At 34.4% G+C, this 22,586-nt stretch overlaps 1 long non-coding RNA gene across 1 annotated transcript; it reads right to left on the minus strand.

Moving 5' to 3' along the window:
* Positions 1–1,331: 1,331 nt before the first annotated feature.
* Positions 1,332–9,714, minus strand: LOC146999274 (uncharacterized). Its single transcript, XR_015039602.1, has 3 exons — positions 9,602–9,714; positions 3,684–3,804; positions 1,332–1,549 (listed from the first exon to the last, which is right to left on the minus strand). It is a non-coding gene; the product is annotated as an uncharacterized LOC146999274 (long non-coding RNA).
* Between the last annotated feature and the right edge of the window lie 12,872 nt (positions 9,715–22,586).

The following is a 22,586-nucleotide window of genomic DNA, read 5'->3' on the forward strand; positions in this document are numbered from 1 at the left end:
GCTTTCCTCGACAGCTCAGAAACTTTCTCTTTTATACTCTTGCTTTCTTTTACAAGCTGCACAACACATTTATCGAAAGTTTTCCTGTCCATTGTTTTCATACCAACAGACATTGAAAACTGTTCCATAGCAGAATGTCCTCTACCAATACTTAGAAAAGCTTCAACCATGTTTTTGTTCATCTCAAAACGCCGCTGTTCAGCCAGCCGTGGACTTGAATATGTTGAGCCATAAAGTGCATTGCATGAATTACACATTATCTGTAGCTAATGGGGGGACAAAAAGAATAACCAAAATTATCATTATTTGTTTACTTTTAGTTCATTTTTATTGCAATACTGAAACCTAAGTTCTTTCAGTAAATGAATCCCCATATTATCACACATGACTATGGAAGTAGGAGCATTATTTTCCACTAAATCATCATAATTTCCAGCGTTACTGAAGAAACACAAATTCTCTTCAGTCCTGGACATTTTACTATTGTTTAAAATTATACTCTGTGTGTCAGCACAATCAGAATGTAGTAACACATCTACATCAGAATGGTGTGAAACATCAGCATTTATTTGGATTGCATACTTTGTCCAAACCTGTATCAAAACATTCAACAGTTTCACTTTTGCATTTATTCCATCTTTTATTTGCTTTATCATTTGCAAATTTCCTATTTTTTTTTTTTTTTTTTTTTTTTTTTTTTTAAGAACGGGACACAGGTTTTCGCTATCTGGAACTCACAGCATGCATACTTTCGACTTATCAAAACAAATCACAAATATAAGAAAACGAACTTCGCCGTGCCGCTAAATGTAAACAATACTCGAAGTATTTCCTGTTGCCATTCACGGAAAGAATAATATGCATGTTGCAGTTCCTACAGTTCGAAATAAAATGAGTTAGTGGCTTGTCTGCGAGTGCAAAGTCTGAAAAACAAATATGGCATCCATTTAAATGCCCTTTAAACGCATTTAAATGTCCATGTCAAAAATGAAATTTCCTTATAAAATGCTTAAATTTCATCGCAACTTAAAAATTCTTTTTTGTAAACATCACTTACATTATTCTTTATTTTTAGAAACAAAAAACGAAATTTCGAATTTTTGAAAGAAATTTACGAATCTGAATGTCCCTTGTCCCCTTATTGCACTAAGAAAAGATACTTAAGATACTCCTGTGTAAGATGCTTAAGCTTGGTTTGTTGTTTATTACATTTAGAAGTAAATTGTGTCATCATCCGTGAAAGTAAATTCGTACATACATTATTAATTGCATCCAAAACATTGAAGTAATGCTATAAGTTCTGTAACCAAGACTATGGATACTCACCCAACCACCTTGCTCTTCAACCCATGGACATATCTATCAACTATGAAACTTGTACATCTAATAAACTTCTATCGCAGAATCTCTTATTGATCGTATAGCCCTGAGAAATAAGTGCTTACAAAAGGAGAAAAATGCAACTATGGTTTATGCATTGACACGAACTTTTAAACACCCGACGACCAACATCTATCAATGATTGTCGATTGAAATTATTCAAACTAATCTGAAAATAAAATCAATGCTATCAGTTTATTTACTGACATTTTTAAAAAATGTAATTTTGTATTTGTGTCATAATCTAAAGTAGTTCTTATAAATTCTCAAATATCTGAAAGCTGTAGTCTCATTAATTTTTGTTGAAGCTAGTAATACGTTTAGCTGTTTTATGACGCCATTAATAATAAAAGCTTCATGTGTTCTTCTGGACTCATTAAATTTTACAAGATTTGCTTCTAGCAGAAAAGTTTTCTTTTTTAATTAAGGAAATATATGTTTGAAATTTAGACATTTACACCTTACAAACGACAACAACAGCTCCATATATTTTGAGCAACATACACAGTATTTTTCATAAAGAAGCCCTTCAAACAAGCTTAACCTTTTCATATTTGGTTAGACGATAAAATATTGTATTGAGAAATATTTAAAAAAATTTTTATGCCTTTCAAAACGGTGCTTATTTATAGTCAGCGAATTTCGAACACATTTGCTACGTACTTAATACAGTATCATTTGGCTTTTCTTTATGATAACTATACTCCTGCCCTTTGCGGTTGTTTATTGTGCTGACAGAGTTCTGTACTATGGTTGTCTCGGAACTAGAGATATAAAGAGACGAACCTGGCTGCAATAGTAACCTATGGCCAGGAGGTAAACCCCTAACATCGATAGCTCAAAGAGCCACAGGGTCAGACTTACTTAATTACGTGACACCAGCTGAGTTGCTGTACGGCTTATCATATGAATAACAGCATTTGCACATTAACGTCTACGGAGAGAAGGCAACTTTTGGGATCGTGATCTGATCCTCCCCGTGCGCGTAATGGCAAACCGCACATTGAGTTGATCAGTGTTAACGAATTTCGCTTAGTGCGCATGCTCAATGGCGTACCGTTGGTGTGGAAGGAAATACTGGCGACTAAGGGGGGGGGGAATAAACAACATTACACAAGTTATTCATGTTGGTTTTACTGTTTTTACAATTGCAATACTACGGAAATTTATTGTGTGCTTATTGCATGTGCTTCTCGTGCACCTGGGTGCATTGCATTTCGGTTTATTTTGTTAATAAGCATTACATTTAATATCAGTTATTTGACTTTAATTCAGTAGTTTAAACTAGTAGATTTATTCCTTAATTTGTCATAGTATATACAAATAGAAAGTATGGTTAATATTCAGTTGCTTTCATTCCTCAGAAGTATAATCAGTAAACATTCAGCTAATATATCTTGTAACATATCCTTTTCTGTAATACTTCTTAAACGAAAATTTGCGTAGTTTACAATGGATATTTACACTCTAAGTAATGAAGCAACTTGCAACCTAACAAATTTTAAAACCCCGAACTGTGTACGCCCAGATGACACAATATCAACCATGTACTGTATTTATCTTCTTTTAAAATTGCGCAAAATTCTACTTTGGGCATGCGCAGTAAGCGAAATTCGTTTAACATTGATCAACTCAATGTGCGATTTGCAATTACGCCTTCCGTGCGCATCTCAATTAGCGCATATGCTGCCGCGCTCTTCGTGAAATTCTGTTTCTTTATACGAAGTACAGTGTGGCTTGGAAATTTGTGTCATGTGTTGAGAATGGATGCATTTGTATTATGTATTTGTATTACATCTGTATTACGTATCTGTATATGATCTACAGTGAATGCAGTTGAATGAATAAGTCGGCGTTTCTTAAAAAAAATTTACTTGGAGATAAAAAATAAATTTTTGCTAATTAAGTTATTGATTAGTGTCCTTTTTTCATTAAAAAGTTTATTCCTTTTTAATTATGCATTAAATTAATTATATACAATTAATAATAATGAATTAATTAAGCATGCCTGTCTTCTGTAAATTATTGCTAGAACATGTGCAAATAATGAGGAAATATGCTACTTTGTGCTAGCTTAATTCTTAGCAGATAATCACAGGACGTGACAGAGAGTGTCTATTATTTTTTACTGAAATTTCTTTATTGATTATACTAAGCGTATCCGTTAAGGGGTGTTCGAAAGCTTATTTACGACACACATGAGCACATTCTGATGCACATGATAAAGTGAATGGTCAAAAAGCGATAAATGCTTGTTTTTTACAAAGAAAACACTCTTAAAACAAAAGAAATAATAAATATACTTTGTCACTTAGCAGCTTCACTTTTTTGCCTTCATCGCTTGCTTCAAATCTCGCACTTAGATCTTTAATTCCTTCTCCTAATTTTTCAAAATCTTCTGGAGTTTCATATTTATCAGGGGAACTAAGAATAAAAATTAATAACATTGATTCATCGTTTAAATAAAAGTTAATTATAAGTTTTGTGATACAGGAAATTTAGAATCTTTAAAAAAAAGTCATATTTTTGAAAAATAAAAAATATGTCATTTTTTTTACTCTAAAGGGCGTCAGCCCAAAAGAGATATTAATTTCGTTTTGGCATTTTGCGTTGGTTCACTATAAATGTTGGTTCACTTTTCAAATTATTGCCACCAAATATGAGAGCCCTGAATTATATTTAAAGAAATTAAATAATGATGAATATGCATGAATGTATGTATGTTCCTCGCGCTGCGGAAAAACAACGATACCTAGAGACATCAAATTTCAATAAGCTGTCCTCCACTAGAATATGGGCATCTGGAAACTCGAACTTTGAATTTGGAATTTGTTTTATTACCTATTGTATATTTTGTAAAACTTTAACGAATTTTTTATTAAGAAACTGACGATTACAAACCTAGCAATTGTAACACTAAACAAAAACAAAACAAAAAAATAAAAACTTTATCTCCAGCGCGCAAGACTGTGTATAGGAACTTCTAAAAATATGCTCATTTTAAAATTATTTGCGATATTGCTGTTGAATTGAATTTTATGGTTTAAGTGCGATAAACATGATATTTAATAAATAAAGGTGACAAACAAAACGTTAAAAAAAAAAGCCCCGTCGGGCGTAATATAAAATCTATGAGCTTTCAGATTTTTTTTTTTTTTTTTTTTTTTTTTTTTTTTTTTCGTCCTTTCTTTTTCTTCCAAATATTTTATGTCATGATTTATTGACTCTTTACAAAACAGTTAAAATGGCAGGAGTAATGAAAATTTGATTTTCACTTACTTTTTTAGCCAATGCGTACTTTAGTTGAACTGAAACTGCGGCATTTTCGCCTTTAAACATTTTCAATGCATAAAATGTCTAAAAAGTATTTACAATTTAAATAGTATTATTTAACTCAGAAACATTTTTCAAGCCTTAATAATTTTTTAATATCATGAAAAAAATATTTTTTTCTATCATGAATTTTTTTTAATTAATATTAAAATATTATATTTTTAATATTATTAAAAACTATTCAAAATTAATTATATTCATAAATTAATATAATTATAATTTCTGAATTTAATATTTTTTAATACTCCCCTCATCCATATTTACTAAAATATATGAACTTCTCCTTTCTTGAGGGCGTAATGTTTCTAGCTGCTTGGTATGCGCTTAAATTCATAAAAACTTTGTTGAACCATGTAGCGACTTATCGCTGAGTCCAAGTGGGTAAATGAAAAGTTCAGAGAAGGTTTAAACTCGACCTTTATTATTTCAAACTAAGATCACAAATGGCCCCTTTCTCGGGCTTACAGAAAAGCCTACTTGGGCCTTAACTCAAGATAAGAAAATACAAAACTTCTGTAATGCTAAATTAAACTGAACTTAGACGAAGCAGTACAAAATTATCTAGCGTATTTGGACCTTAATTAAATTAACCGGTGAATATCAGCAGGCACATACAATAGGACCGAACGGACGAGCTTAGTAATCCTAACCTCTTCTGCTGAAGTAAGCGAAACCTTCATTTAAATAGTCTTTCTGCCTCATTTACATGCAACGCGATACTAGAAACATATTCTGGTAGGGAACAGTAGGTGAGGAACGAGAATAGACAGTCACTAGTATCACTAAAAAAATGTAGATTACCATGTACACTGTTTTCCTAATTTTTTTTTTTTTTTTTTTTTTTCCCATGGCAGGATAAAATAATGTTTTTCATTAAGTAGTTAAATTATAATTTTAATTAGAATAAAATAAATGTAATGAGACTCTGATCAGACAAAAAAAATAATTAATCTTTATGTCTGCAACTAATGCTATGATTACATTTTAATAATGATAATATTATGGGATAATGCTATGTTTACATGTTAATAATGATAATATTATGAGATAATGCTATGATTACATGTTAATAATGATAATATTATGAGATAATGCTATGATTACATGTTAATAATGATAATATTATGAGATAATGCTATGATTACATGTTGTTTCTACTGCTGAATAGGTTAATTTCCATTTGAAGCTTTACGTTTTCAAACACTTGTATTTACTATATATAAAAATAATGTACAGAACGACGCAATCTTCATTCATTTAAATACCTTTTTTCTTCTTCGTGGTTATCATTAAAACATTCTTTTTTCCGAGCCTTATTTTATTTTGCGAATGTAATATTTAATACATGTAACATGCAGACTGTATATTAACTATTTGTTAATTGCTGAGGATTTCGGTTAACTGTTTTGGTCGTTAAGCCTTTGAGCAGTGAAAAGTAGTATTACAACTAAACTAGTACAGCGGCTTAAGGACTGAGGTATGCAGAAAGTCGCTATATTCGCTATATTTTAAACGCAAGGACTGTTTAACTGCGTTCAGACGAGGGCGTAAAGGGCATAAGTGGTTAAAGCCGAGCTCCGTTGCCGAGGCAACCAGTCTGTGCTACGTCACAAAATCTGGTTTAGGGCTCATGGCATAGGGTTCAAAGTTTTCAACTTTACGCCGAGTTTGGGATAAGCGTCGACTAATCAGAGCGACCAATCAGAGCGGCGTTCTACAGAAAATTTCGCTTTCACAAAACAAGCAGAGGGAACGCGGGAAAATCAATCGAGCAGGAGAACAGCGCGGGAAAGTTGTAGACACATCCAACGCATGCGCAAATTTAGCTTCTCTCATTGGCCACGGCTTACACACCGTTCTCGCAGGTGTGAACGGAACTCCCGTATTTTATGCCTTTATGACTATGCCTCTACACCCTTCACGCCACCGTCTGAAAGCAGCCTTTGCGGCTTAATCTGAGAATACTTGGGCTTAGGGTCTCAAACTGATATAGTAATTCTTCATAATCCCGTTTATCACTTATATAAACAAGGAAGTGGATGTTGGAACCTTTGAAAAACGCTTACTCCACAGACCTCTCACTCGGGCTTTGTCTACATGAGTCAAGAATTTAATTTTACTGAACTAATAATCATAGCTTTATCTCTCTTACAGAAACGGTGTTGCGTATATCATCCGTCTGGAACAAACAATTACCTAAACCGGATCTTGAATAAAACATGTGGAGCTCTTTAACTTCTGTATTATTCAAAGATTAATTATATTTATTCTCTGGATTTCAGTATTTGCATCACCATTATCTCAGTATGTGACAACAGTGAATTATAACTATAGTTTTATCCTTCTTGCAGAAACGGTTGCACATACCTAATCCGTCTGGAACACATAAAAGTCTACATCGGACCTTCAATATAAGATGTTGAGCTCTTAAACCTCCGCGCACTATTGTAAGATTAATTATACTTACTCTTTGAACTTCAGCATTTGCAGCTTCAGTATCTTAAGAAGTGACAATAATGAATGTAAGAAATTTTGTTTAAAAATCTATTTTAAGTGCCTATAGAGGACATACATGCTTCATGATGCATGTTTTTGTCTTTTGGATCTGGCAACACCAGTAAGGAAAATGGGTGATTGAATTGAAGAAACCTGGAAACTTGAAACCTGATATGTGTTTTGTTTGCCTTTTAATTATGCTCTTTTTTGAATTTAAAATAATATTTCTTGAATCCTAATCATATTGAAATTTTAGATTTTATCATTTATTAAAGGGAATAACCGTAGCTTTATGTCTCTTACAGAAACGGTGGCGTGTACGTAATCCGTTTGAAACACATAAATATCTATATCGGATTCTTGAATATAAGATGTCGAGCTCCTTAGCCTCCTTACTATCCTAAGATTAATTATATTTATTGTTTGAACGTCAGCATCTGAAGAATCAGTATCTGATTATGGTGTATTGAGAATACGGCAAAGCACACTAGGACTATCTGCCTAAGGGGAAGGATGCCTTCGTGGAGGACTTTCTAAGGGAAACTGGCTCGTAAACACGTTACACATGGGTAAAACCACGAAAACGCCCATGCAGCCAGCCCGTTCGCGTGATTCGAACCTCGGACCGAACTACCAGTGTTCAGCGATTTTACCGCTGATTTTACCGCTGAATTTTACCGTTTGGTGGGCTCGTATCTTAGTATGCGACAATCGTGAACTAATAATCATAGCTTTATTTCTCTTACAGAAACGGGGGCACGTGCACAGTCACTCTGGAATATATAAATATCTATGTCGGATCTTGAATGCGAGATGTTGAGCTCCTTAGCCTCCGTACTATCCTAAGGTTAATACAATTTATTCTTTGAACTTTAGCGTTTGCAGCATCATTGCCTTAGTAGGTGACAATAATCGTATATATTTGTAATTAATAAATTGTAAAATTGAATTTTGAGCAAAATTTTGGATTCTTATAAGCAAATTGAGGTTTTTTACAGAGTAAATATTTCAAACAAATCTCCCCTATGCACACATTCCACTTCTTCAGCATCCTCTCCAACATAAATTCTAAACAGATCTTCACATTCTATTTGATAGCTGCCCTCTGTACATACATCAGAAACATTTTCCTTCAGGAAGTGCCAGTGAGTGAAGCTGGATGGAATGCTGCTTTTATTAGAAGAGAAAATCAGCGTTTAAGCAATGGAGTCGAAACGAACTGTAAGAAATATGATTAATGTTTTACATTCTGAAACAGGTACAATCGAGCCGAACATACCACGCTAACTGTGCAACCCCACCCCAGTTTTATTGGAGACTACCCTGGGTCCGAGGGCCGTCCACCTATTTTTGAATTTTAGCAAAGGTGTAGTTGAATTTTTATGTTTCTCCAGCACAAAACAGTGTAAAAGTCTCTATAGTCGAGCTCGAACTAAAACGGAGTGGATGATAAGCTGTCATCACCTAGATCTGGTGGACTGAATCTCATGTCTCTGCCAGTCGACCTTTATATTTGGGGAAGAGTATTAAGGGACTACTAGAAAATAATTACAAAACAGGCACAAAATTATAAAACCCGACTTCTTTTGAATCAGTTCTAGGGTTAATAAATAAAGAGATATTAACTGTTATAGGATTAAAAATTTTCCATGAAATGCGACTAAAATAGCAATTTTTTTAATTGAATATGTTACTACTGGAAAATATTTACACAATATACAACAAATTAAAATATCAGCCTTTTTTCGAATCAGTTCTAGGGTTAATGGATAACTAGATATTAATTATAATAAGATTAAATTTTTCCATTAAATGTGTCTGTAATTGCAAATTTGTTTTAAATGAATATTTTGCTAATAGAAAATAGTTACACAACAAACAACACATTATAATATCTGATTTCTTTTGAATCAATTCCAAGTATAATGGATAAAGAGATATTAATTGTTCCAAGATTAAAAGTTTTCCATTAAATGTGTTTGAAATCGCATTTTTTTAAAACTGAACATTTTGCTAATGGAAATTTTTACACAACATACAACAAATTATAACATCTGACTTCTTTTGAATCTGTTCTAGTGTGAATCGATAAAGAGCTATTAATTGTTATAGGATTACATTTTTTCATTAAATGCGTCTGAAATTGCAAATCGTTCAGAATTTACCATTACTGAGCCATTGTTCCCCACTGATGGTACACTTGCATATTTTTCAAAAATCGTATCTGCACTTAACTCAAAATACCGCCAAAGCAAGTAACATACCTCGAACTAATTTTGAAACAGTTGTAATATTGAAAGGCCAAAGGAATTCTAATTTTTCACCCTAACTTGTTTCTTAAACGTATGTGAAATTCAATTACATAAAGTATAACATAAATAAAATAGTTCACCTTCTCAAAATCATTTCTTAAAGCTTTTCAAGGATATAAACAGGATTTTTTTTTCCAAAAACACAACATCCACCACGCAACCTGGAGGACTAAGTTAACTACCGATAACCGAAAAGTTACACGCTAGTTTCTCCTCCACATGCGGAAAGGAAGGGAATTCCCCTTTTTGGATCGCTACTGTGAAATAGAAAACAAGAACCATAAAAAAAAAAAAAAATAAATAAAAAAAAAAACGATTTTGCCTGTGGGAATCGATTGTTACCCTCGTGTAACGTCAGCGAAATAAGGATACGGATGTTTCGTGACTATGGTAGTACAATTGAGACACACACTGCTTTTAATATAACAATAATAAAAATAATTTAATTTGTATAATAAGCCCTTTTGAGCAATAATAAATAAAGCGTAGCCGGACAAGCAACTATGGCAACAAAAACAGATCGTTTTAATAATAGAATAAACATTTTTTTTCGTTGCTATGAGTTTTTCGTTGTTTTGTTTTGTTTTTCGTTTGTTTTTCGTTGCTATGAGTTACCAGACTGGCAGCGTTGAGTTGTAGTAGGCAGGTCACCCCAGTGACTATACTCGGGCAAAGTTTTCTTTGAGTGGAGCACTGGATTACTCTTTAGTTGTAGTTATGTTTTATAAATCTACAAATCACTTTAATTGTAATTAATTCAACATTAAAATTTAGATTGTATTTCTTTTATAAATACAGATTATTTTCAACTGAAAGATTCAAGCCTGAAAAGCTTCACTACAATCATGATGTAAAGCTAAATTACATGCTTTGCATCTATAAACATTATGACTATGGCGTTCTTTACAACGAAGTCTTCTGTTATCCTCGGACTTACCGATAAAATGCCTACCATGCAGTCGCTTTAATTTAGGTCTTCTTGTTGTTGATCTATTTCTGACTAATCCTACACTTTCAACAAGAATTTGCAAAAGGTATAGTGCAATCTCGCGTCTGAAATCTAAAAGAGACATTTTATTTGCAGTAATAGAAAGTCGTGATATTTTCCATGCATTTTCCAACGATACATCAATGTAATTAGTAAATATTGACCACCACTTTTTTGCCACGAACTCTTATTCTGTAATTGTCTACTTTTACAAGGCTATCTCAACTAGAGAAGCTTCACTTTTGGGCTTTTGCATATGTCAGAACCCTAAGGGAATTCATTCAGGAACCTGGAAAGACTGGGAGTAGTGGATCTCTAGCTGCATGCCAGAATAAACAACATATCGCATAATTCGACCCCTTCCATTTTGGCATTGTTCAATAAGATGAGGCTGAGATACAAAAACCTTTTTCCTTTGCGTTCTTAAAATAACCAGAAACACTTTTTACAGACTTAGTTTTCCCAAAGTTGAACAAACAATTCCAACTGAATTGTTGTTCCATCAGAAAAAAATTTTTGTGCTTTTTCGCTTCATAATGGGAATTATAGTAAATAACCTCCGTCCTTCTTACGGACAACATTTCACCTTTTCTAGTGGACACATTTGTATTCGGTTTTCTTAAATTGTTCCTATACCACTAAAAGCTTTATTTTTTATATGACAGAGAAGACGAAATCATAATTGACGGTTCCTTTTTTATATATTTAAAATTTCCAGTTTTCTGTTCTTTTAAAATTTCTTGTATGACTAGCACTATTTTGAGAAGGCTCAAACTTAATTCTTTAGTGAACTTCAACTTCCCCAAAAGTATCATTTGCTAAAATATCGTTATCATTATTCAAAACATTATCATTCCCTTCTTCATCGTTAGCTTCGGTAATTTCTGGAGGAACAACAAGAATATCAGTTTCATTCTGTTCATTATCATCATCTGTTTCTTCATAAAAAACCTTTTGAATGGCTTCTTCTAATGTAAGGTACCTCGTTCTAAGTATTTTTAAAGCATGGAATGAATATCAGCCATTGAAGATAAAGATAGCAAACTTTGTTTACATTTTATTCATGTGTCCAGCAGCACAGATTAAATCTCTGAAGTAAACCTTGTTGTGAGGAATGTTTTATCGTGTATCCACGATAAAAAAATGCATATTCGAACACAAATCGCTTTTATTCAGTTTTAACTAAAATAATAAGAAGCGACGGATACATTAAACATGCAACAAGAGAGAGAAATAATAAATAATAGAACAAAAGGATTATGGGATATTGTTTTTGGCCGTGGTTGCAGCGTGTCTTGGGTTGCTAGGGATACTAGAAGAAGTGTGTTGCAAAAGATAGTCTTCAAATGCTTTGTAGAGTTGCGCGCCTCCAACCTGCACGCAACAAAGTGGTGACTGCTGAAACTGGAAATTAGACAGAGTCTTGCGAAGGGTTTAAGTCCCTTTTTATTCAACTTAAGAAATTACAATTGCGTGCTCTTGACGCTCACAAACTACGCCGACCCGGCGGTAAAATAAAAATAAGAACCTGAAAAGAAATAATAACAAGATTCTAACTACGAGGCTCTCTAAACGTAACTGACCTCACCGCGTTCTACAATACCGCTGATAATTCAGCAAACTCTGAATATCACGTTGAAAGATTAACAATTCTCTGAGGCAAGCACACAGGCCGAAACGCGTGGTTCTTCAATTTCTGACTAACTACCTCCACGCTCGTGAAGTAAGAAAGCACCCTTCGAACTCGTTTCCTTTCTATTTAACTCAGAATACTTCCGCTGATAATTTGAATCCTTGCGCGTTCTACTAAAAATTTACATACTCTGGCATTGGCAGTTCCAGGGGAAAGTAAGGCTTGTCAGGAAAGATAGTTTAAACTTAAAATAACTCTTAGTTAAAATAAATATAAACCCTACAGCTTGATTAATTAACAACATCCAGAACATCTAAAGCATCGGTTCTCAAACTGTGGTACATGTACCACTGGTCGTACATTACAATATTTTTAATAGTTCAATTTTTACAGAAAAAAGTTAAATGAATGTTCAAATGAATGTAAAACTGCGCTTTTTTTAACATTTTGTTTTAATCTTTATTATTCAGAAACTCGAGTATTTCACGTTTTTGACTCTGTTGAAATGGCGACTTTCCAAGAGCTTTGAACAATTTTCCGGATTACGATTTCCAAGAATCGTAGCGGCATTCCAGTATACTGATGTATGTTTTATTGCAATGTAAAAGTTTCATTTACGAATATAATTAAATAATATAAATTTAAAGTGTTTTATTCTTTGATTATGTACATTTCATTTAGGATGCATTGATTTTTAAAGGCGAAGTGCTTTTATGGTAGTACATATATTTTTGTTTCATATTTATGTGGTACAAATTTCGAAACGTTTGAGAACCCCTGATCTAAAGGTATGAGCGAAAAAGGGGATTACTCTTTTCCCGCTAACGTTGCACCAGCGCAACACTTTTCTTCTCTTCCATCCCCACACAAATAAAAGGTTTCCCAAAATTACAGCAAGATTTGAATCAAGTAAAAAAACACAGTTTTCTTCTTTAAATTGCTATTTTTTATTTTTATAATAAATGAAGGGCAAAATGAATTTAATAAAACTGATAACGATCTAATCAGCCGTTTTGAAAGATATGTACGGTTTAAAAACGGACGATACGAATGTAAACTATTGTGGAAATCTACTACAGAAGAATTAGGAAATAATTTTGATATCGCAAAAAAGCGGTTTGATTTTTTAAAGCAAAAATTCGAGAAAACTCCAGAAATACTGCAAAAATATCGGGGAATTATTGAAGAGCAGTTAAGGGAAAAAATAGTCGAAGAATGCCCTAATGAAATCAAACTTTCAGAGTATTATATGCCGCACCTTGCTGTAATTCGCGATTCTGAGACTACTAGTGTCCGTGTAATTTTCGATGCTTCTTCGAAGACCGGAGAATTCAAATCCTTAAACGAATGTCTAGAAACCGGCCCAAATTTGAATCCGAATGTTCTTGACGTGATCCTGAGGTTTCGTGAACCTGTAATAGCAGTTTGTGGGGACATAGAAAAGGTATTTTTAATGATTAGCATTGCAGAAGAAGATAGGAATTACTTAAGATTTCTTTTGTTCGGTAAGATGAGAAATCATGTAATATTATGCGCATGTGTCGGGTTCTGTTCGGAACAACGGTTAGTCCTTTTCTGTTCGCTGCCACAATAAAGTATCACATTAAAGGGTATAAAGAGGACTATCCCGAGAGTTTTAAAATGCTTAATTCTTCTGTTTACGTTGATGACTTATTTTATGGAGGTAAAACTGTAGAAGATGCGTACCGATTGCCTGTAGATGCTGTAAATATTTTTCGGGATGCGGGTATTAATTTGAGAAAACTGAAATCGAATTCAGATGAATTAAATACATTATGAATGAAGTCAAATATTAAAGAGGAAGATTATTTCAATAAAGAAACAAAATGTTTGGGCATGATTTTGAAACCTAGTAACGATGAAATAAAATTAAACATGAAACCAGTTCAGGAGTCAATTGGAAATGGTGAAGGCGATACAAAAAGACTGACATTGAAAACAGTCGTCAAAATATTTGATCCTGTCGGATATTTGCAACCTATTACAAGACATTTGTCTTCTGGGTTTGGAGTGGGATGCTGCACTTCCCGTTGATACCAATAAAAGGTGGATGAACTGGTGTGCAGAAATGAAATGTTTAAAAACTCCTGAATTCCCTAAAAAATTGTTTCACAACATTAATTACACGCAGCTCAGCGTTCATATATTTTGTGATGCGACACCTAGAGCTTTTGGAGCAGTGGCATATTTTAGATACACGGATGAAAATAAAGAAATTAAAACCAGTTGCATAATGGCAAAAAGTAGAATAACTCCCCTCAAATCTTTAACCCTCCCTAGATGCGAGCTAATGGGAGCTGTTGTAGCTTCTCGCTTAGCTAAATATTTAAAACACATCTTGCCTATGTTAAGCAACAATGTTATATTTTGGAGTGACTCCCAAATAACGCTACATTGGATAAGGAAATCACCAAATGTCTGGAAGCCATTCGTTGGCAACCGTGTAGCAGAAATCCAGGCAATTTGCAACGCTAACCAGTGGTACCATTGCAGTGGCATGGAAAACCCTGCAGATCTACTATGTCGAGGGGAACGAGCTGACAACATCATCTACAGTCCGTTGTAGCAAAACGGACCAAGTTGGCTCCTCCAGCCTGAAAATTTGTGCCTGAAAGACCGAACGTTGAAACAAATGAAAAAGAGATATCCGTAGAAAAGACTGATAATGTCCTACAAGCTGCTATCAACAACAAGGACACTGAGAAAAGTTCTAATTCATTGCTCAATTTAAATCAATTTAGTAAATTAAGCAAGGTATACCGAATAACAGCGTGGATATATATGTTCGTCAACAATTCTAGCCCTAGATCTAAAAGACTGTGTGGACCATTAACCGCTTCTGAAACAATGAATGCAGAAAAATACTGAATTAAAAACACCCAATTTCAATATTTCGAAAAGGAAATCCTCGATTTATCTCAAGGAAAGTCAGTTGACAAAGGTTCCAATATTTACTCGCTGAATCCTGAGCTCGACGAACACAGACTTCTGCGGTTAAAAGGCAGAATACAATTAGCAGACTGTCTGGAATCTGCCAAGCATCCATGGATACTTCCGTCAAAGTGTCGATACGTCAATTTGTTAATTTTCAACGCACATGAAAGGGTATTTCATTCCGGAGTGGACTCAACTCTCACGCACCTGCGCGAAAATTTTGGTTATCAAAGGCAGACAGCGAATTAAATCCTTGTTGAGCAGATGCGTGATTTGCAAAAGATACAGTGTTCGTCCTGGAATTCATGACGTAGCTCCACTTCCTCCAGATCGAATTCTTCAGTCACCACCGTTCGCGGCAACTGAATTGGACTATACTGGACCATTTTTCTGTAAAGAGAACAATTGGTAAACATTACCTTTTAGTATTTACTTCTGCCGTAACGCGGGCTGTTCATTTAGAACTGGTAACTTAGAGGAATACTGAAGTGTTCTTATTGGCCTTTAGAATACAGCGCAACGAGGACTGTGTTCAATTATATACAGTGACAACGCAAAATCATTCAAACGCGCAGACACTGAACTGAAAAAACTGTGGAATTGCATTTCTGATCCTTCTGTAAAGAATTTCTTCTCTTCTTACAATATTCATTGGAAATATATAATTAAAAGGGAGCATGGTGGTGAGGATTTTGGGAGAGAATAATCAGAACGATCAAAACAAGTCTTAGAAAAATTGTTGGCCGTTCATCGCTCTCTCTCAATAAACTAGAAACAGTGTTCGTTGAGATTGAAGCCATGATCAATTCCAGGCCCATTACTTACTTATATAGTGAACCCTCAGAACCCTCTCCACTTACTCCTGCACAATTTTGATAGGTAGACGTTTGCTATCCCTTCCTCCAACTAGAATATCTAAGGATGATTTATCAAGATCGAGAAAATCTATTGTGAAAAAATTCTAACATCAGTAGAATATATTAAATAATTTTTGGAAATGCTGGCGAAAATTTTATTTATTAAATTTAAGATCTGCTAATACGTACCAGCAAAATTCAAAGGCAACTGAATTCAAACCAAATGACATAGTGTTAATCAATGAAGAACGCTACCCTAGAAATATGTGGTCTTCTAGGTAGAATTATAGAGACTTTCCCTGGAAGAGACGGAAAAGTTCGCTCATGTTCGATCAAAACTGGCACTGGACTAATAAAAAGGCCAGTTCAACTAATTTACAATTTAGAGCTCAATGATTGAGTTGAAAAATTAAAATATTTACAATATGATATTCATAAGATTGAAATTTTCTTTTTGTTTTTCATTATTATATTCTTTTAATTGTTATGTGCTAATAGTGTATTTATTCCTCTATTCTTTGTATTAATAGTTTATTCAAGAAAGTTTTGTATGGGAAACTTGTTTAGAAGACCACATGTAAAAATATGGTAATTACTTTATTGTAATGTGATTGATGTAAATCCAAATGATGGAAATTGGTAAGTATTTTTATAAACTCATGTTAAGCGTTTAGGTGGGGAGTGTTACAAAACGCCTGTAGAGGGCGCTGTACGCCGCCTGTTTCTTCAGTGTAGGAATGGAATTTGTACTAATGAGATGTGCTTATTTATGAGTATAATTTATAGTATTTCAGTAATCATGTAAATAAAATTATTTGTTGTTGTTTTCTAAACTGAGCCATTCATCGCCTGCTACGTACAAACTAAACCACCAAAATTTAAATAAGCATTTTTTTTTTTTTTTTTTTTTTTTTTTTTTTTTTTTTTTTTACATGGCCAAACAAGGGCCATCGCTGCTGTTGCAGGCTGAAGAGTCTACAGTTACCTATGTTTGACATGGCCATACAAGAGCTTCTGAGTTGATACACATTAATACGCGTTGATCATTAATACACATTAATACACGTTAAAACACATCAGTACACAGTGGTATGTACGTAACGTAGGTTAATACACATTGATACACATTCAAACACTTACCTTTTTGACCTGGCCATATGAGAGCTGCTGAATTAGTATGCATTGATTATATATTTATATACAGTGTCTTATACGTCGTTTAAGATACATATTACATGATTTCCTAAGGTGACCTTGATAACAAATTATAATTACACTTACAAATTATAGTTACACGCAGTTACACATATAACTTAATAATACTTTGAAAATATATGACTTGATTAAAATATACTTTGAAATACGTTGGACAGTCACTATATGACTTGATTAAAATATGAATGGAAATACGAACACTGTATACTGGGATGCGCGTGATACAACAATCATTATATACAATACATGTGGTAATTCACTCCTACAACTCATTAGCCTTTTCCTAAATCTGGCAGCGAGATGCTTCTTCAAGCTGCGTGAGGAAGTGGAGAGAATTCCATTCCTCTGTTTTAATCCTAACCTTATACCACAAACATATAGTATATATACTGTAGCATATATATACCCCGATTGCTGCAGTGTAAAGAGCCACAATAGGTCTTAGGATCTTATCTCTATATCTCAGAACTGCTAGTGCTCCTTTCCTGATAATGTGCAGGTCGGTGGTGCCAGTGATAGAAATATCGCCCAGAAAATCACTCCGCATACTTTCATGCGCAAATGATGGAATATCCCGTGTACCAGGTTCTAGCCATATTAGAATCCGCCCTATTGTCAGGTTGTACACCAAAGCGGAACTCACCCATGGAAAGCACGTCACTCGATCATCTCGTCCTCATCTAAGATGTTCCTGCTCTATTCGTTCCGATCTGCAGTCAGCACGGTGGTCCTGTGTCAATGAAATGCAAGGGGAAAACTCTGGTAGCTAAAACTCTGGTACCAGTAGCCCTTTGAAGATGCTGCTGTAAGAAAATATCGTTCATAGAGCGGTTTCTTGTGGCCATTAGTGTTAAATACCATCCCCATTTTGTTGCAAACGTACGACCTTATCCCCATTTTCGGAGAACATTTCCAGTTTCCAAAACCCGATTCCATAGTCTGGAATTGACAATTTGAGAATTCCTAACTCTTCCTCTACAATGAATTGCTTTCGACCCGCCTACGACCGATGCCCCCCTCCATGGTACCGATTCAGCTAAGTCATCTTGCTGAGACATTGAGTTCATTGTTATAAAATATTCAAAGGGGTCAATTGTTTTTAATCTCCTTCTACAGAAGAAATGCTGAAAATCGCTTTTCACTCCATATCTAAAATGCCTAGTTTTCGATGTCACAGACAAAATTTGCATATTCCCAGCTTTGTAAACGTTATAATTTTCCTTTTTAATCTCTTCTGTTTCATTTTTGTTAAGAAAGTTGCATTTATATGGTTTTTCATACCGAACTCACAATATCCCCTAATTGTTCTGAGCCGTGTATTTGGCTGGGTGCAATTCATTTAAGAGAGTGAGCGTGATATATGTTCAGTTTTTCGATTTTCTTCACTTTTCCACAGTATCTTCTAATCAGATGTCATGTACATAACTTCCTAGGCAATCATTTCCATACATTACATAACGATATCATGACTGAAAGTTTTCAAAAAATATTTTCCTGGTGTGCTTTTAAAACCTTGATTAATTGGTGCCTTTGGCAATTGTTCTATCTCATCCCTCTTAAAGCTACTATCGTTTTTCGTTTATACTCTTCGTTCCATATGCTGCACATTTAAGATGACTCTACGACAGATATTACCTAAAATTTAACACTTTGTAGGGACATTAGAACTTTTTTAAAGCAAGAGACTTGAAAAATTAGCAACGCCTTCGCCGGGAATCGACCCGCGGACCTCTGGAATACGCGCCCAGCGTGCAGATCACCACACCACGAAGGCATGCCAAGAAGGAGGGAGAAAAACCTTATAACTTACTTGAATAAAATTTCGAGGTCGACTTATGCATCGAGTCAACGTAACCTTATTAGTCTGTAGAGTGGTGTTTTTTTTTTTTTTTTTTTTTTTTTTTTTTTTTTAACTTCCTTGTACGAAGTAAAAAGGAAGTATTGTAATCTCGAAAAGTTTCAGGCACCATATTTCAACAAAAATATCCATTTTGACCGCTATTGAAGGCGATTTAACGATGTTCTTGCGTGATATCTGTACGTAAGGACAGAATAAAAAACTCGTTTCCTCCAAAACAATTATAAACCTGCTTTAAAATTAATTCTCAAGAGAATTTTTCGTGGCGTCTGTACGAACGTATGTACGTACGTATCTCGCATAACTCAAAAACGAGTAGCCTCAGAACATTGAAATTTTGTATATAGGACTGCTATAACATGTAGATGTGAACCTCATACTTTGGTTGCAATCGGCCGCACCAAACGTATATAAATATATTTATATATATATCCACTCTGTTACCCGGCTCAGTGATCTCAGTTTCTCTACTCTTATATGCTTGTAAATTGTACATTTTTTGCTTTAAAAATGATTGAATTACGTTGTTCTTATCTTCCGGTTAAGGTTTTTATGCCTTTAGTAAATCTGTATGCAATGTTTTTAGAATTATCAACAATTTTAAAGTTGTTTAAGTGCCGCTAAGCCTAATAATTTTTTTGATGGCAGCCATTGCTTGTTTACATTTGAAACAGCAGACTAGTGGAGTTGTTGCCAATCTAGAGAAACTTAGCTTCGCAACAACAAAGATAACGCCTTCATTTATTATTGCCAATTAAATCATGCTTGATCCTTTCTGGAATTTTTTCGAGGAAATAAGTGTTTGAGATTTACTTCGTAATTTTTAATACAGATATTTTGAGTTTTTATGTATTTTTGCCTTCTCGCGAAGTGAGAACTGAATTAATTGAATGAGTATTTCTCAATCGTCTGTGAAAAACTGTTTCTTTTTTGTTTTGTTTGCTTAATTTCTTTTATACATCATTCTAGCTTTATTATAGTATTTGAATAGAACATGTGGCGACGATTAGATAAGTCTAATCTTTAAATTATATAAATTTTGTGCATTCTGAGTTATAATATGAGCGAAATAATAATACTGTTAAGTGAATCTAGAGCCAGAGTGTCGCTATGATAAACAAATACTAGAGTGAATTTTAAAGAATGCATTTATTCTATTGTGGTTTATGCGCTGTCGGTGAAGTAGATTTAATTCAATCCAATAAGTTTAAATGAAATGCAAAAACAAAATGCGTATAATTTAATATTCCGTACAAGGAAGTCATGTGGTGTACACATCAGTTTTTTTTTTTTTTTTTTTTTTTTTTTTTTTTTTTTTAGCAGGAGATGTGAAAAATATTTAGGCCTCTCGCCGGGATTCGAACTTGGAACTCTTGAATTTGCGCCGAGTGTGCTACCATTACATGCTGGAAGAATGAAGATTAGTGGATTTAATCGCCAAATCGTGGTGGTGACTAATTATTGTCCACCACCTTTTTAGTTAGAGTGCCACTGTAGAGTGATTAGATTTTCTGAAGCAGGAGACGTAAACAAAAATGTGTAATGCCCTCCCGGGGCTCGAACCGTGGACCTCTGGAATACGCGTCAAGAATGTTTCCAATTACACAATGAAGGCGTGAGGAAAGGAAGAAGAAAATACCCTATAAGTCTCTAAATGGATTCGATCATGGAGTATGTGCATTAATAATGGATTTGCTCATGGGATTTATATTCTGATATAAAGAAGCAAGTGATTTTTATGCGAAATTCTAAAGAAAAGCTTAATTTGCACTTTAAGTAGCAATTGTTTTATGAGGATTATAAAATGTTTTTACAAAAGATTTTAATATATAAATATATTTACTGTATTCACGAGCGTATTTCCACACCGCTAGCTATTTAACGTAAGATTTTTAAAAAGTGTTTAAATATCCACCTCAATTCCCTCTTCCTAAAGCGTTTCCCGTTCCGAAAGCGAGCCTCTCTAAAATCATTTTCTGAGTCAGAATTGTTAGTACATAAGTTTGCCGGTTGGGTGGTATCTTTGTGCCACTTCCGCAAAACACCCTGTCTCGATCAGTAGGCGCTCAATCCTGGAACGAATTCTATTGTTTGCTGGAACAGTCCAAGATTTCTAGGTATGGTACGTGAAAATAGGAATGAGCTAAGAGGAGTAAGGAAAAGGGATTTTGAGTATAGGGAATTTCAGTCGTTCTGGGATTGAGTACTATGAACAGGCTCCTGCTTTGTGAGGGTAGCTAGCGTTTCGTTAGTAAGTGTATTATATTTATTATTCTTATTGATTGTCTGCCCTTTTTTTTTACAGTTACAATTTTCTACAATACCTTGAATAAATAAAAACTTTACAGTTACTTATTGTAACTTCATGTAATACTCTGTTACGACTTTCGAGTCAAAGGCAGCTTGCTCGAAAGTTAACCGTTACACCCAGACCAGAAACCGTTAGGCTGTACATAACTTCATTAAGTTTTACGTTTTTCTTTACCTTTTGAGTTAATACAAAAGTATTGGCTTTTGGTAAGCACGAGTTGATACCAACTGGGAAATTTATTTGAGTTAATAAGGGGGTTCTTTACTCCTTTCTCCTGGTTTTGGAGTACTTCAAAAGATTTCGTGTTAATTCACCAAACAGTCTTTTGTGTCAAGTACATTTTACGATAGCCAAGCATACAAGACGTTATAATTTTACCCATTTTTAACTTACACAGTAAATAATTCACAGTTCATATGTATGACAATAACGAAGTTTAAGAAAATACATTAAAAAACAAAAGCTACCAATTCTTTTATAGAAATGAATATTTATATACGAGTTGGAGAAAAAATGCAAATACTAATTAACTGTATTGAAAAGCATACTCAGGATTTTACTACTTTTGACGATCGCATAGTAGGATTCAAATGACTGTTTTCTCGCTGTTGATTGGACTTCAGCTCATCACACTCTCACCGCCAGTGAGTCTGATGGTCTCATTTTCGGTCAGAGACAACGTGTCTCATTTTATTAATCTCAAGTGTTCACATCTTTATCGTGAAACAATTATGAAGAGCCGTTATGTGGGATTCCGTGATAAGCTCTGGTAAGAGCAAGATAAATTCCTCCTGAACAGCGGAATACCCAACTAAAGCATCAAGTAAAAATTGTAATATTTGTTCACCAGTGTTGATCTTCAGTTGTTATAACAGTTTCGTGGACAATACGAAATTCCATTCTGTCAATCTCCAAGAGAAGCCATTTGCCCAATTAGTTGAGGTGGAGGCTTATCGGATGTATGGAAATGGGGATGTAACAAGCTGATGTTGCCAGACGTCTCAGAACGCCCACCAGCGGCCGAGCAGTAAAGTCTCTGAACACTGGTAATTCGGTCCGAGGTTCGAATTCCGCGAACGGGATGGCTGCATGGGCGTTTTCATGGTTTTCCCCATGTGTAACGTGTATACGAGCCAGTTTCCCTTAGAAATTCCTCCACGAAGGCATCCCTCCCCTTAGGCAGCTAGCCCTCGTGTGCTTTACCATAATTAAATACACCAACATCACAGCAGACGTCTCAGTGTTTCT

Source organism: Stegodyphus dumicola, chromosome 1 (genome assembly GCF_044657685.1).
Source record: "Stegodyphus dumicola isolate Sdum_Otavi_A_Nest chromosome 1, ASM4465768v1".
Taxonomy (NCBI): domain Eukaryota; kingdom Metazoa; phylum Arthropoda; class Arachnida; order Araneae; family Eresidae; genus Stegodyphus; species Stegodyphus dumicola.